The following is an 18,170-nucleotide window of genomic DNA, read 5'->3' on the forward strand; positions in this document are numbered from 1 at the left end:
AAACTTTTTTGGATTTGGATTATAAACCCTTTTAGGATTTGATGCAACTATGGACTCTTTAGCCACAAAAAAAATACTCTTCAGCTCATACATAGCACTATCTAACCACTCGGAGGCTTTATAGAGGCTCTGAAATTTCATCTGCATGAAATTGTCTTTAACATTTTCTGAATTGTCAAAATATTATCTTATAGGTTAAAGGTTATCTCAAATTACAGACTATACTCATGATCCTGAATTTTCACAGCATGTAATAACTGGCATTATTTTATGTTAATTATTATTTGTCACACAGGCCTGGACTTAATGAGGATCAGCCTAAGTGGATTTCCTTTATGCATTTGTTTCTAGCCTGAAAGGACTTCTATTTAGAAATCTATCATATATTCTTTCAATTAGTTTTTCAGTTCTCTTCAGAGAATTGACTTGGGGTTCTGAACACACAAAACAATACACAGATGATGTATTATGGAATTGTACCTGTGAAGCCTATAAAATTTTATTAACCAATATCATCCCAATAAAGTAAATTTAAAAATCTATCATAAATTACTGCACTGTTCATCTGTAAATATATCTCCACTAATCAGTAAGCCTCCTGAAGACAGGGACAGTATATTAGTCATTTTTTTAACCCACATTTTCTAGTATAGTGTTTTATACATAGTGGGTATTTAATAAGTGAATAAATGTGCTAACAGATTACAGCTTTAAGCATACTTTATCAACATCCTCCATTCTCACAACCGAGCTTTCCTACCAAGTTCCAGATTCATTTTTAAGAAAAATCTTTCTAATTGAATTTAAAGATTTACATTTAAAAAATAAGATTATTCAACCATAAAAAACAATTGTTACTTAGCACAAATTTGCAAGTCTTTAACCATTTTAGACTTAGTACTCTCCTATTTAATGTTAAACCACAGACAGCACACATTAATGCCAGTATCAAATTATTAAATTATAATGTCTTTCAATAACATAGTTTCACACTATGATTTAGAGTTGTTTTGATAAGTTCTTTGGGGTTAGAATTTTCATCCTGTATGTTCTTTATAAAGTACTATTTCTAACATACTGTTTCCAGTTCTAAGTTCTCTATAAATAATTTATAATAATAATTTTATATATTGTGGGCAAAATGTCAGAAAATATTGCTGAAATTTCCACAATTTTTTAGCAAGAATCACTGAACTAGGTTGAAGACTCCAATTTGAAACACAATAGTGCAAGAATGGGGAAAGAGAAAGCTCTCTATTAAACTTTAAAGAATAGTTTTCTGGAAAAGAAATATTTAGAGCACTGGTCTTCACCTGCTAATCTGCAGACTGGTGATGGTCTGTCAGAAATAAAGATTAGGACTGGCACGAAATTTTGGGTGGACCAGCACTGGTCCGTGGACTGGCAGTTGAAAAACACTGAAGAGAAAAGACCCAAATGAAACAACATTTATAAATGTGAAGTTTACTAGAAAAGATTCAGCTAAAATATGTAAGACAGATGTATCAGTTTTCTAGTTCATGTTCATGGTTTTAGTGGAGAGAGGGTAAAAAACTTGCTACTTCCATGATTCTGCACCCTGCCGTCAGGGCAGGGTCAATGATTTGGGGCAATAGTTTAATCAAGAGAAAAAAAGAAGCATCTTGTTTAAAAGAGATGAGACAATCCTTAAGGCAGTCAGAAAAAAATCTTCAGTAAATATTCAATATTCTTATAAAGCCCAGTCAAGGATGTCTAAATCCTCCTCTTTGTTTCTACCTACTGTATGGAAGAAATGAGAAAAGACAGTAAAATACAAATATTGATCAACTTACGACCTATGCAACTTATGATCATTCAACTTTATGACCACAATCGCTAGCCACGACTGCTCCGCGTCTGGCAGCGCAAGCGTTGCCCAGCTGGGCATACAACAGTGCAGACCAGCCTCCGGCAGCTCTACCATCTCTGTGTGCACCATCTCAACTGTTATCTCAGACTCGGTACAGCAATATGTGTTTTGTGTCTTCGATATTTTTCATCAAACCCCTCCCAAGATGTCTACCAAGAGGAAATTGTCTTTGCAAATATTAAACCAGTTGTACTGGTAATGCAGTGTTTTACTTAAACCTGACGAATGTAGAAATAAGAAACAAAATGGTGTAGAGATAATACAAATGGCATAAAATGAACAAAGAAAATCATGATATATAATAATGAAAGAAAATTATAATAAAATATGACTTAAAGATTTTTATAACATCATTTCACAGTACTGTACATATAGCATACTCAATTTATGACCAAATCGTGTTACGATCAGTCTGTCAGAACCAATCGTGGTCGTTAAGTCGAGCACTAGCTGTAAATGGCACGTTTGTGATAAAATATTTTGGTTAAAGCTAATAGTGATGAAGGTGGAGTTCAGGAAAATAGACAAAAATCTATCACATTTGTTTCTCATCTTACTTTTGATATTGGATTTTACTTCCACAATGGAAATGTGTGAGCATAAGGGAAAATAAGTTGAGGAGGACTGATTACTAAGAGTGATTTCAACGGAATCTAAAGAGCGGCATCTGAAGTCCAGTTAGAAGGCAAAGATTTCCAGGAGTCACAGTGAAAAGGGAGCTGAATGCTCTGGAAGTAAAAGATATAAAATCCAGGTGTTACATTTAGTTAAGCCACGTGAGTCAGAGGCAGAGTGACACAAATTTCAAATATATTTGATTATGAGGTATCTGATTTCTGGTATTTATTCAGGCTTAAAAAATTATAATTTCAGTGGCTGAGAATGACCCTTGGACACACTTTGAGTCAATAAAAAAGCAATTCTATTTTTTTTCCTTTATAGAAAGAAAGGAAAACATTACCACCTCAGAATCTTTCTTCTTGGATGCAGTACTTGTATTTTCATTAATTCTTTAATTATGCCACTTTTTTTGACCTTATCAAATACAGCGGAGCAATTCGGTGCAGTTAAACATACAACCAAATCTGACATCAATATGAGCGAATCTTTAAAGGCAAACCACACACTTATGCTTCCCCGTCCCCATTTCCCACTCTCAAGTGCCACTTTCATTCAGATAACCCCTACTGGAGACGGCTAGTGTACAACTGAATGCCAGTGGTCAATTCCATCTTCCCCAAGAAGTCCACTAAGGGATACACTGATACTAACTTAACAAAAACTTAAAAGGAAACATTAAAGAAATTTACCAAGAAATAACGATCAGTCCTAATGGACACAGTCAGTCTTGATGGATATGAGGTCGGTTGGTGAAACTGTCTAAACAGTCTGAGAGGTAACAGAGAGCCAGATCCTACATGGCCATGCAAGATTCTGAAAAAAATCCTATTATCTATTGGGTGTTTAAACAGTGGAGAGACATGCTGCATCTTCTATTTCAACATAATTGTTCTGGTTGCCAGGTTGCTAATAAGTTGGGGAAAGTGGGATAAGAGTGAAAGTGGGAATACCAATTAATTAACAAGGCTATTGCAGATTCTAGATTGAGGGTGATGGGGACATGGGCAGTGTTTGAAATTTGAAAAAAAATTTTGAGGGGCAGAGAATATGTTGAAACTGAGGAGCCACTGCGCCACTTCACCTGCAGGTGTTATAAAGTACCAAAAACTACAGAATTAATATTAATATTTTAAGAGGCTTGAAGAACATTTTATTAATTTGGGTTAAGGTGTGCAGAGAAATTGTGAGAATAGTCCCTGTACTGTGTGACTGGCATAACCAGGATGGCCCTTGGCATTGTATTGTAAATGCAAAGGGAAGGAAAACATGGATTCCCAGACATTTCACCACACCTGTGGGGAAAGGGGTGAATGGCTAGCCAGGTGCAGGAAGAGAAAAGCCAAAATAAACCTTTTCTTATAGCAATGAGCCATTTGCGGGCATTTGTCCCCACAGAAAATACCTCTCCTATGTAAATACATGTGGTTAACACCTGTGACTCTGGACAGAGAGATAGGGGATGAACACTAGGAAATATAGGAATGCCTTTTAATATGTAAAGAGATATCTTTCTACCATTGTGTTGACTTGTAAATTTTGTTTTCTCCAAAGTGATGTATGGCTTGCAAATTGAACATGGTCCTATCATGTTAAAGGACATATGACTATAACCAATAGTGGTAAAGGGCTCCTAATTACAATTTTTACTTCTGTACTTCCCACTTACAAAACTATAAAAACTAGGTAGAACAAAGGGCCAGCGCGTTCTCCCTCAGATTTCTGTTGGAGTTGCTGCTGCTTGGCCAAGCTAGACAATAAAGCTTTGATGTGTAATCGATGGACTTTGTTCACATCTTCAATGTTTCGGGTCCCTCCGGATTAGGTTTAACAAAACTATAGTTTTAAGATATAGAGTCCAACTGCAACTGCCAGTGACCGGGGCACCATGGCTCCCCACACAGTGACAGAGCGACTGGGTAACTGGTTGGGCCCGTCTGTCTCTGACTAGCAGGGCTCTACATAAATCTGCCCACTGACTACACAACGACTTTTAAGGCAAACCATCTCATATCTTCTCTTCTAGAATCCAATGTCTCTTTTCTTCCATTTCCCCATCTTAATTTTTACTCAGGCATGACTGTCTCCCTCAGTATTACCTCCTTAAAGAGCTTGTTTTGAGGACAACAGCTAGATCTGCTCTCTCATCCCTGTAAACTATCTTAGCCTTTGTAAGAACAAAATTTACCTTTGATTTTTTTTACCATCTTCCTTATGACATCACTCACCAAACATTGAAATGAGCACATATTTTGTGTCACGCTTTATATTATACGGAAAACTCTCTGAAAGCATTTTATTATGTATCTGGAATACGGGGTCGGGGGCATTTGAATAAATAAGAGAATGAACAAAGAGTTTGGCTAAAGATGGAAGCAAAACTCAAGTTTGCTATCCCAAATGTCCTTTCCTCAATGGAGGCAGCAAATTGGCTTTTTAAAATGGGCCGTAAAACAGTAAATGTATATCAGTTCAGATAACTGGACCTACTTCATGCATCAATTTTAAAAGAATAATGTAATTCACAATAATTGGACACCTTTTAAACCACTTAGTTTATAGAAGAATGAATTATGCTGACATTAACTCAGTTTTATCTGCAGCTTATGAAAAAACACAGGTGTAATTGAAACACTGATGATACAACAGAAATTATTTCCACATCATCTTATATGGGCCCCATTTGTCATCTGTGCTCTGAGAATGCTCTGTCTTTATTCTTCACTACTCATAGGAAAACCCTTGGAACAAATAGAATTATTAGTCACTGAGCATTCACCAGGTTCTAACACTTTTTATATGTATTAGCTCCATTCTTAAATTATCTATTGAGATAGCTGATATTTTTCACATCTGAAGAAACTGAGCCTAGCGAGCTTAAGTAATTTTTCTAAAACCACATCCCCAATAAATAAAATATGAAACATTTCACATCTATAACCTTTCTTAGCTGTAAATATAAAATTCCAATGGTCTACATTTCTGGTCTTTAAGAAAAGCCTTCTCATCTACAAGAAACAGCAGTCTCATTCAAAAATTAGCTTGTTCCTTTCCCTTTTCTTTTGGTCTTACTAACTAGAAATAGTTGGAAGATGTTACTTTTGTATTAGTATCTATCATCAGCCTTAAATTTAAAACAATAAACCAAATAGAACCTTTCTTATGCATAACACCTTAATTGTATTAACATATTAAAAACCTACATTTCAGATGAGGCTAAATTATGTGGAAAATAAATAAGAAAATAAGATTACATGTCTAAAATAATGCATTATAATGAAAAGAAATACCACCAAGATTCAAGAAAAGAGGGGTACATATGCACTTGTCATTTATAAAAGGAATGGTGCATGTTTTATTTGTTTTAATTAATTAAAGCAACTTAATGATAATTGGTAAATTTAATAATCGTTAAATAAAAAACAATTTAAAAGCATTTTGTGTTTAAAAAGCATTTAAAGAAAAGTTTTAGAACTTGTCTCTATAAAATAGGAATAATAGGTATGTCAAGTAAACAGCAATAAATAGTGAGTATGTCATAGGAAATAAATACAGAAAATAATATATATAAAAAGAAGATATCCCAGGAACATATGACAATCCTGGTTATTTTTTATACACTTTATAGAATTTAGGAAAATCAGAGGTTAACTCAGGTTAATAAACTACATTTATAATGATAAAAACAAAGACCAAAGAGTGTAAATAACTTGCTGAAGGTCATAGATTTACTTAGTAGTTTAGTAAGAATTAGATAAGAATATACTTAGAATTACCCACTGATAGTATCTGCTAGTTTTGATGAGTTAAAATATGAACACGGGATCATTCATTTTATAACCCTTCAATATTTAAAATTTAAATTTATATACCATTTGCCATTCCATGTCCATGCAATCATTTAAAATTTAGAATCTTTAGAATCTCTCACTTTCATTTTATTGTTAATAAAGTGGAGAATTTTAATTATCCAGAAATACTTGCAAAATATTTTGTGGAAAAAAAGTCAGGTAGAAAGAACTATACCTGAGTTCTTGTATATGGTTAGGGGGAACAAATGAATCACCTGTGTCCTTTGGCCATCCTAGAGTAGTTCAATATTGACAGTTATAAATAGATGAAGTCCTGACAGCTTCTTCCAGGTGAGAAGCAAAAGATGTGGAGTAGAGTAGAGAAAGGTAGTGAGCTGGTGAGGAGCTTCCCTAGTGTTCTAGTGTTGAGAGTGATGTGTTCATCATTCAGAGGACGAGAGACTCCGCATCCAGTGCTCCTGGAGTACTGTATGTGGCGGTGCTGCAAAGCACGGCCTCGCTCACTTACAGTACTACTTCTGGTGATGTGGGACGCATAAGTCATAGCTCCGGAAGCACGTCAAATCACTTGTTCCTGCTAGCAGTGACAAATATGGAACCATCTCATTACCCAAAAGCAGGCCCATAGTTCCCATTGAAATACTGGTCATTTTGTTGATTTAAATTTACCTGTTCTTTATTTTATATATTGTATTTGTTCCCGTTTTGGTTTTTTTTTACTTTAAATAAGATATGTACAGTGTGCATAGGGATTTGTTCGTAGTTTTTTTTATAGTCCGGCCCTCCAACAGTCTGAGGGACAGTGAACTGGCCCCCTGTGTAAAAAGTTTGGGGACCCCTGCTTTAGAGTATGAGAAAAGTGGGAAGGAGAAATCACAGACTTTAAGAATTGGTGCTATGAGTCTGACCAGGTAGTGGTGCAGTGCATGGAGCATCAGACTAGGATGCAGAGGACTCAGGTTCGAAACTCTGAGGTTGCTACCATGAGAGTGGGCTCATCTGGCTTGAGCACAGGCTCACCAGCTTGAGTGCAGGGTCGCTGACTTGAGCATGGGATCATAGACATGACCTCATGGTCACTGGCTCAAGCCCAAAGATCACTGGCTTGAAGCGCAAGGTTGCTGGCTTGAGCCCAAGGTCACTGGCTTGAGCAAGTGGGCTCCGCTGGAGCTTCCCGGTCAAGGCACATATGAGAAAGCAATCCATGAACAACTAAGGTTTCACAACTATGAGCTGATGCTTCTCATCTCTCTCCATTCCTGTCTATCTGTCCCTGTCTGTCCCTCTCTGTCTCTCACTGTCTCACACACACAGAGAATTGCTGCTAAGAGACCCTGGCTGATTGGCTCAGTGGTAGAGCTTTGGCCACCATGTGGATGTCTTGGGTTCAATTCCCAGTCAGGGCACACAGGAGAAGCAACCATCTTCTTCTCCATCCCTCCCTTCTTGCTTCTCTCTCTTTCTTCCTCTCCCACAGCCATAGCTCAATTGGAGTGATTGGCCCCACACACACTGAGGATGATTCTGTGGCCTCTGCCTCAGGCACTAAGAAAAACTTTGTTGCTAAGCAACAGAGCAATGCCCTACATGGACAGAGCATCACCCCCCCCCCCCGACCCCGTGGTGGGCTTGCCAAAGGAATCCTGGCCTGGGTACTAGTGGGAGTCTGTCTCTGCCTCCCCGCCTCTCACTAAATAAAAATAAATTTAAAAATATAGGTGCTATGAGTTACAATTCAGATCTCCTTTACTGTGTTTCAAGAGATGTAATTAAAGTTTGGAAACATTTTACCATTAGTTGCTGGACTGTAGTTTGCAAATGACGATACATTAAATCTGATCTGTCTAGGGCCCTAGCTAATATTCAGTCCTTGTGATTTCTCCAAATGGAGAAGTCACCACTGTGACAATCACTGTCATAGTAGTGATTTGTTCAATTCTCCTGGTCTAAGGAATCAGTTCAGACTGTGAGCATACTGCTATTTCAGTACATCATACTGTAACCAAGGTGCTATTATTCCAGAGGACCCACCTTTAGGTATTAATGAAATTAGCAGTACAAGGGCTAAATAGGAGGCTCAGGATGTACAGGTAGAGAAAGAACAGCCAATCTCCTCCCTTATTGCCTAACCTACTAGAGAGTCCTACTCCTCACACACTGTCCCCTAAACTTCACATCTTCCCTTTAGAAAACTAACCTCCCAGTGTGTGGGTTGAAATCTGGGACCATCCTTTCATCAGAAAGAAGAGAAAAAGGGCTCTCCATCAATCATATTCTGACTTTCCTGAGCCCAGTTTTGCTGGGGGGGGGGGGCGTCTTTGAGATCACATACTTAATCCTCAGCACCTGTGACCTAACCCTTGTTAGATAAGACTAGTTAAAATCTTGCCTTAAAACTCAACTTCACTTCCTAGGTTATGGTATAGACCCGTTGAGCCCCCAAGCCTAACCATTCTTGCTCCATATGACAATCTCTCTGAATCTTAGGCCTCCAACCTAACTCCTAAATTCTTCTGGAGTTTGAAATGAAGCCACTGACCTCAGGGCCCAAACATCCTAAGTAATACTATTTCCTCATGCCTGCAATCAGAGATTGTAAAGAAGCAATTTCTAAAGTCCTTGCAAATCCTAAAGTCTATTACAGTTGACCCTTGAACAATACAGGTGTGTTAAGGGCACCAACCCTGCATATAACTTTTGACTTTCTAGAAACTGAAGTTGTTGCTCAGTATCCATGGGGGGTGGGGATTGATTTAATAATCTGTGCATGCTCAAATATACTGTGTAAAATGGCACAGATCAATGCATACGGCAGGCCTTCTGAATCTGTAGTCTCCCAACGATGGATCAAAAACAGTACGGGAATTTATTTTAAAAAATTCCACATATAAGTTGACCAACATAGTTCAAACCTCTGTAGTTTGAAGATCAACGGTACTGTGCCAGATAGAAACAGTTTACTCAGACAACCACTGCCTTTTCTCAAAATTTTGGTTCCATATCAAAAAAATCTATTTCATCATTACAGTTCCACAGCTAGACTCTACTTTGGCTGACTGAGACTAAATTAAACAGAAACAGAGAAACAAGTCTGAAATATGACATAATGCAGGACTTGAGAGAATCAACAAATTAACATAAGATTTGTAGAATTTCTTGAAGCCATGTGAGAATAAAAATCATTGTCTCCTTATTGTTATGGAATTATAATTTCTTACAATTTGACATCTGAATTAGAAGTACCTGAGCCCTAAGGGTAGAAATCTCATTAATATTTATATGTTATCAATAATAGAAGTAATTTAAAAAATAATGACCTTGATAATTTCTATATAAAATCATGTTCTTTCGTTTCCTCTGCTACAAACTTTAATCAAGCACCATGGACATATTTTTGAGCTTTGCAATTAGTATGGTGCAAGGAGTGAGGAATGTTCAAAAGCATTAAGATCACTTTCTTTATCTCACAGACCTCTCCTTCCTTCTCCTCCCCTCCGCATTCCCCTTTCTCTCTCCTGGATTCAAAGGAAGAATGTGACTTATTTTGCAGTAGAAAGAAATACAGTGATCCATAAATTGTCCTGGCTTGAGGGGGCTAGAGGAAGAATAAAACATTAAAATCTACCAATAAATTAATAAATAATACTTGAATCTATTATTTCCCAATTTATACTTTTATTAGCTACTCCAGAAGGGGTTCAAAGATATGGCCCCTTCATCTGTTTGGTTGTCACACTCGTATGACTCTAATGAAAGAGCTAAAGAGAAGTCAGACAACTCAAAAGGAAGCATTGAACAAACAATTTTATATCTTAACTGCTTTCGAGGCCCCACCTGGATGAAACTACTTTGAGGTAATATAACGTTAGCAGAAAGCCCATTCTAGGACTTTCAGGGAACTGGTTAGAGAATTTTAATTCTCTAGGCTCATAATCATTACCTCTATCCAATCAAGCTTATTTAGCATTATATAACATATAAACCACTTCTTAAATTATTTGAGCCTCTCAGAAACCGTTTAAGTGTCCCAGATTTATATATGAACAAATTCATTTCCAAGAGGTTTTTTGATTGATTGATAAAAGCAGTGATGCTAGTGAGTGGCAGACCTGGAGAGAATATTCAAGTTTTCTGTCTCTTTTCTGTGATGGTATTATTAAATTTAAGACTACATAGATGGCCCTGGCCGGTTGGCTCAGCGGTAGAGCGTCGGCCTAGCGTGCGGAGGACCCGGGTTCGATTCCGGCCAGGGCACACAGGAGAAGCGCCCATTTGCTTCTCCACCCCTCCGCCGCGCTTTCCTCTCTGTCTCTCTCTTCCCCTCCCGCAGCCAAGGCTCCATTGGAGCAAAGATGGCCCGGGCGCTGGGGATGGCTCTGTGGCCTCTGCCCCAGGCGCTAGAGTGGCTCTGGTCGCAACATGGCGACGCCCAGGATGGGCAGAGCATCGCCCCCTGGTGGGCAGAGCGTTGCCCCCTGGAGGGCGTGCCGGGTGGATCCCGGTTGGGCGCATGCGGGAGTCTGTCTGACTGTCTCTCCCTGTTTCCAGCTTCAGAAAAAATGAAAAAAAAAAAAAAAAGACTACATAGATGTAGTAGTCTTAAATATATAATTCACCAGTGAGGTCATCTGGGCCTAGAGTTTTCTTGAAGGGAGAGTTTTAATTACTTATTAGATTTCTTTAAGAGACATAGGACTAATCTGACTTATTATTTTTATATGAGAGAGGGTGAGTTTTATATAAGGCATTTTGTCTTACTAGAACTAGCTCTTCACCGTGATCTTTGAAGAACACATATTTGATCAATCTATGCCCCTGATTTAACACATTCAGTAGTTTGCTACTATTCTTAATCTAAAATTAAAAAAGTCAAAAAGATCATCCGTGTCCTGCTCTCTCTCTCTCTCCCTCTCTCATATCAAACAATGCCCTGCAAACTGATCTGCACTCCGTGCACTGGTTTTCTTTCAATTCTTCACAACAGCAGGCTTCCTACAACCTAGGGCATTTCATGTGTGTCCCTATGAAGACCTCCTAAATCCCCTCAGTTTACAATTTCCAGGCCACATTTTACATCATATCCAATGTCATTTCCATAGGGAAGCCTCCCCTGATAGCTCTAACTAAATCAGATGCCTCTGCTCTCCACTCTCATTTCTTCCCATTGATTTCCTTGCCTTGTTTCTGTGATAGTTTAGAACTATATACTCATATAATTAATATCCATCTCTCCTACTAAACTCTCAATGAGAGGTGGGATCATATCAATTTTCTTTATATAGTACCAAGGGATGTAGTAAAATAATTACTGACAAATAAGTCTTAAGTATTTATTTAGATATGCCTGTCTGTTCTCATGCTTCCACCATGCTATATTGGGCTCCTATTATGAGATAATTCATTAACATTTCAGGAGAGTAAATGACTCCATGCTCTTTTCAGTTTAGCTTATATTTTAGTGTCCTTACATTAATATAAAGATGCACATTATGATGAAAATAGTACAAGGAAAATGTTGGCCTGACCTGTGGTGGCGCAGTGGGATAAAGCGTCGATCTGGAAATGCTGAGGTCGCCGGTTCGAAACCCTGGGCTTGCCTGGTCAAGGCACATATGGGAGTTGATGCTTCCAGCTCCTCCCCCCTTCTCTCTCTGTCTCTCCTCTCTCTCTGTCTCTCTCTCTCTCTCTGTCTCTCCCTCTCCTCTCTAAAAATGGATAAATAAATAAATAAAATTAAAAAAAAAAAAAAAAAAAAAAAAAAAGAAAATGTAAAGACTTCTGGGGCTCCTTTTCCACTCATGTTATTCCACACAACCGTAGACCTATATTGACTGTGAGTATTCTAAAGCTATCTGATTTTGGTCTTGGCCATTATACATCAAATCAATCTCAGTTTCTTCATTTGAATCTATAGTGAATAATGTTACCTTTCCCTGCTAGCAATATGTAAAATATTTGATAAACTACAGAATGCTACAAAAAGCTGGATGATTGTTAACAGTAATCAGAAATAGGGAACATTTACCTTGGAAGTATGCATATATGATTCCTTTAAGTAGTCATTCAAAATGTATGCAAGAAAACTTGCAGAAAAAGACTTCTATGGCTAGAAAAAATACTGGAAAAAATATTTCTAAATTTTCTCTTGGGTACATGCGTTAACATTTACAGTGAGGGGAGAACATTTATTTAAAAAGAATAAAACAAAGGAGCATGATTTAGACTGCTGTGACCATGCCATCTGTGTCCACTATATTCTGTTGCCACTATGAGTTCTCCCACCTCCCTGCATTTTTTCATACAATTTTTATCAGTGTTCTGAGAAATCTCTGTAAGGAACCACATTAAAGTCTTTTCTTCAATGTGAAAATCAAGCCACCACAGCTTGGAATTTGACAGCAGATCCTGTTTAGAGACAGGGGAAGAATGAGATACATTGTTGTCCAGTCAGCCCTTCCAAGTCCTGGAATTCTTTAAAATGCTGGGAAGTGAAAGGACTCAAAGCACAGAAGCCAGAATGAGTGACTCAGAGATCAAGAGGCTGCTTTGATACAGTTCAAGTAAGATAACAAAACGATTCAACAATTTCATTAGCAAACAGGCAGAATTGACCTTGGAGAAAGGCCATAATGATAGCCAGAAATAATTTCAGCTGCCATCAGCAACATTATATATTTATGAAGTTACGTTTTTTGTCCTTTACCTCAAACATACTTACAAATTAACCAAGTACTTAAGTTGCCCTTGCCTTCTTTGACATCAGCATGAACAGCAACAATACACATTACACATCTTTTAATCACAAAGAAAAGAACTACAATACTCACAAATATTAGGGGATCAGGGAACATGCAGATACTCCAGTACTGTCAGCCTTTTGTATAGTACATTTTTACTAATTAAATAAAGGTTGTTTTTGCATCTCATTTGCATAATTGAACAATTTTCTTTGACTTGTTTGTTTTTCTGATGTTCTTGTTTAAAAAAAAAATCAAATGTCTTTTTAATCACTTCATATTCATTTTGAAATATCCCCTAATTTTTTTGAGCAGTATATTTCATAAAATATGAATAAAAATTCCAAAACCTGTTTTCTCCTACTATTCCCACTATCTACTGAACCCTGCAGATTCTTTTCAAGGCTTTCAATGTACAGGTAGATATAAATACTTCTTAACCTCTGTTAATTCTAGAGGAAAGATTCATGTAAAACACAGAAGCAAAAGGAAAGGTAAGGAAGAAAAAAAAAGCTAGCTGTGAACATTGAACTGAATAGAGACAAATGCCTTGCAACATAATAGATTTATGTGCTAGGTTTTCTCTTCTAATTACAAATGTGGAATTTCAAAATAAAGGAACATGGTAAAGTGACAATGTTTCCAAAGGGGCAGCAGACTGGCTTCCAAGAGGCTGTAAGAGGACATTTCCTTTACTAAATTCATCCTAGTCAAAGGTCTTCCCTTTGGTTATATAGACTCAGAAATCTAATTTATCAGACCTGGAGAGAAGAACTCAGTTCATACTAACCGAGGTTATAGAGAATGACATGTAAAACAAACTATCAAGTCATCAATCAACAATGAAAACTGTAACACAGACCAAAATAGTCTGCATCTCTTGAACATATCTGCATTGGATGCTAAATTATAATCCTTTAGTTGCTTGGAGAATAGGACTCAAAGACAAGAGAGTTGCCTGGATGATTTACAAACTGAGTATCTTCAGGACAAGATAACTAACCTCATGTGTCCATATCTGCCACAAGGACTCTGTTTATGAACTTGTCCAATCCACTACATAATCAATACTTTCTTCTTATTCTTTTTAAATCTCACTCACTACTGGAAAATATATCATAAACCTTGAATGGCAGTTTTAGTTTCCTTTGGATAGTCATAGTATATTTTTTGTTAGGTTCTTGACTGATAAAATTGTTAGACTAAGTTAAAAAGCATTGATGACTTGAGTATAATATATATATATATATATTATATATTATTTTATTTATATAAATAATATTTATATATTATTTGGGAAATTGAAAACATTTTATTTATATATTTTAAAAATCTAACCTATATTGCAGACAGGTTTATTTTTGCTATGAGTATATCACAGAACTCACATATAATGAAAGGATTCACTAATTTTCCTCTTTCTTCCATTCAATTGACCTTGTTAATAACATGAAACTCCTGGAGCAAGTTTTATTCCACTCTATTATAGTATTTACATCCCAATACCTGGACCCAGACTCTGTTTATTCACAAGTTAGTTGTAGGCATATGAAATAGCATCAATTTCTAAAAATGGGTCCCCTATGAATCATGAATAAGACTTTGGATGGATTCTGAGAACCTGTTAGAGTATGTGGAAGGCAATGGAGTTAAAGGGGGTGGGAAAGAGAAGTGGGTGTGAAGCATAGAAAGAAAAGGTTGGAAATCTCAAAGACATGTTCTCACTACGTATAAATTTTGCACAGGATTAGTCTTAGTCATAAACAGAATACTTCAAAATAAGACATGCTTTACAGTTTAATGCTTTCCTTTCTAGTTTTGTTCAGGGAATGTTCCTAAGTTAGATTGTCAGGAAAATTCTGAGGCTCAACCCCTCCCATCTTTTTCTTCTTTTTTTAAATTTTAAATTGAATTTATTGGGGAGAAACAGATTAAAAAATTATATAGGTTTCAGATGCCCAATTTTACAACTCATCTCTGTACACTGCACTGTGTGATCTCCCCTCCAATCACTATTTATTAGCCCCTGTATCTTCCCCACCCTGGCAATCAGCTTACTGTTGTCCATGTCCATGAATTTTTTCTACCTTTCTTTGCTCAATTCCTCTGCCCCCCTCACCCAGCATCCCTGACAGCTGTCAGCCAGCTCTCTGTGAGTTTATTTCTGTTTTACTTGTTATTTTATTTTTGCTTGTTCACCCACCATTTCTTTTCTTTACAGTTCTTTATTGTCCCCTTCTTCCATGTAAATTCCAGAAACATGCAGATTACAGGGATGACTGGATAGAAAGAAAATAGTAAAACTAAAGTAAGAATAAAAAGAAAAAGCAACACAGAAAGAAATGTTCTCCTGGTTTACAAACTAAATCGAATCCTCAGTAAATTCTCCTTTTTTCATAGAGATAAAAGTAAATCAGAATTTATTAAGATTCAACAGAAATGCTCCTACTTTTGAGTGATAAAACCATATCTCAAAACATTTTGCTAAAATTACATAACAGAAGCCAAAAGAAAACATTTTTTTATTAATTACACAAATAAATAAAGGGCAGGCATTATAAGATAAAAAAATTTAAGAACTCAGCTATCAAGTCAATAACAGGAAAGGATACAAATTATAAAATTAAATCTGCCAAACTACTGCAGTATAAACAGATTCTGTTTTGCCCCATGAGATTTAAGCATAATTGTTCATTTATTTCTTTAACTTTAATTATTTTTTAAGAATTGTGTATGCCCTGACTGGATAGCTCAGTTGGCTAGAGCATAGTTTACAGAGGTTACTGGTTCAATCCCTTGTCAGGGCACCAACAGAAACAGATTGTTTTTCCTGTCTCTCTTTCTCTTCCCTGTTCTCTCTCACTAAAATCAATAAATTATAAAAGTAAATTAAAAAAAAGAATTGTGTAACATTCATTCTCAATACAATTTAAACCAGGTAAGAGCAATGCACATACAAATAGAAGTTGTGATGTCTAAATTGAGCTGTGCCAGGATCACAGTCTACTCTAGCTCCAAGGCAGCCTATAAAAAATTGATTAACCTTTTGTGAGTCTAATAGGCACAGTCTACCTGTTCTATTCTAATTGCAGAATTATTATAACTCATAATAATGAAAGTCAGATCACAGCTTGATTTTCAGATCCAGAACAGGAGTGCCACCAATGCAGTTCAGTGTTAATATATTTAGCTTACAGCAAAAGAGTGTTCAAAGAAATCATAAATATAGATTTATAAGCAAAAGAACTTTCGGTTCTTCAAGCAATTTTTCCTGAGTTGCTCAGAATTGAACTCTAAAAATCTATACAAACATTTGAAAAACAAATACCTTCTCAGGAAGACTTCAAGAAATTAAGGTGGAAATTAGGGTTGAATCTGATTTTTTTTTTTGCCCAGAAAAGTAATATAATAGCTAAGTGCATGGACACTATAGTCATGTAATCTGGGATTAAGTCTTGGAATTACCATCATTTAGCTGTGGATCATAGGACAAGTTATTAAATTCTGTAACCCTCAGTCTTCTCATATGAAAAATGATGACAACAATAGCACTTAACCTGGAGAGCTATTGTGTTGCTTAAACAATATACCAGATGAGAAAGTGGCATGTAATAAGTTGTACAAAGGGTTAAGTAGAAAAATTCTAGAATATATTTTTTGTACTCCATGAGACCTTAGAGATTTTTAATGTTAAATAACCAATAGAAGTAAAATGCTATTTATATTTTTTTCTCAAGAAGAAGAAGATATTGGTATAGGGACAAGTTATGTATCTAAATAGAATAAACATGCATTTTCATATTTTGGGCCATCTTCCTGAAAGCGATCCAAAGCCTTGGCACTTGAAGTCAACATTGATGTCTTCTGCAAACTACAGTTTTACTTTTCATTAAGATAGTGAAACAATACAATGTTCTTTTTCTATCTAGAGGAAAAGGATTTACAAAGACATGAGCAACACGAAAGATTCACAGCTAGATTTTCCTAAGCCAGTGTGAATTACTTAAATCCACACACAGAATCCATGTGGTAGATAGGAAAACAGCTGAAGGGAAGCACTGTTCCTTTGATCTACCTATCAGTGTTTCATTCACTTTTTGTGCTGCTGCAATCTCAGGCTAGTCTATGGTCTTTCTTGCCACTCAGCTGGCCTGAGAGAGAAGGAAACTGAGACTGCATAGCTAGCAGTCTTAGAGAGAGTACAAAAATACATGTGAGAAGATACATGGATAGAACAGAACCATTCACACAAAGAAGCAAAAGTAAATCACTCAGTCAAAAAAGATAAATGTGTCCTCACCTTCTTAGAAGTCCACATTGTTACCATTTTCAGTAAAAGTTGTCAAAGAGTGCCATTAAGCTATAAGGCATGGTGGTTAAGACCATGCACTAGCTTGATAGGCCTAGCTGGAATCACACATGCTAGCTATATAGCTTTGAATGTATGCCCAGTCTTAATTTATTCACATGGAAATGACTAATACTGTTTACATCTCAGGGTTGCTGCAGTTAATTGAGATCATGTATATAAAGCACAGCACACAGTGTGACACACAGCACAATCCCAGAATGATAGTTATTATTATTACTAGTATTATTTTCTCCGAAGATATCTACGAGGATAATTTACTATGCTTTTGTTATTCTTGAATGCTAGAAGCTAGCCTCCTACTAGATTTTTAAATTAAAAAACAAAACAAAAATCTCCTGACCAGGTAGTGGCACAGCAGATAGAGCATTGGACTGGGATACAGAGAACCCAGGTTCAAAACCCCGAGGTCACCAGCTTGAGCGTGGGGTCACTGGCTTTAGCATGGGATCATAGACATGACCCCATGGTGGCTGGCTTGAGCCCAAGGGTTGCTGGCTTAAAGCCTAAGGTCGTTGGTTTGAGCAAGGGGTCACTTACTCTGCTGTAGCTCCCTGCCCTGTCAGGACACATATGAGAAAGCAATCAATAAACAAGCAATCAATGAACAACTAAGATGCCGCAACGAAGAACTGATGCTTCTCATCTCTCTCCCTTCCTCTCTGTCTGTCCCTATCTGTCCCTCTCTCTGACTCCTTCTCTGTCTCTGTCAAAAAAATAAAATAAAATAAAATAAAAACTCA

This window comes from Saccopteryx leptura, chromosome 2 (genome assembly GCF_036850995.1).
Source record: "Saccopteryx leptura isolate mSacLep1 chromosome 2, mSacLep1_pri_phased_curated, whole genome shotgun sequence".
Lineage (NCBI taxonomy): Eukaryota > Metazoa > Chordata > Mammalia > Chiroptera > Emballonuridae > Saccopteryx > Saccopteryx leptura.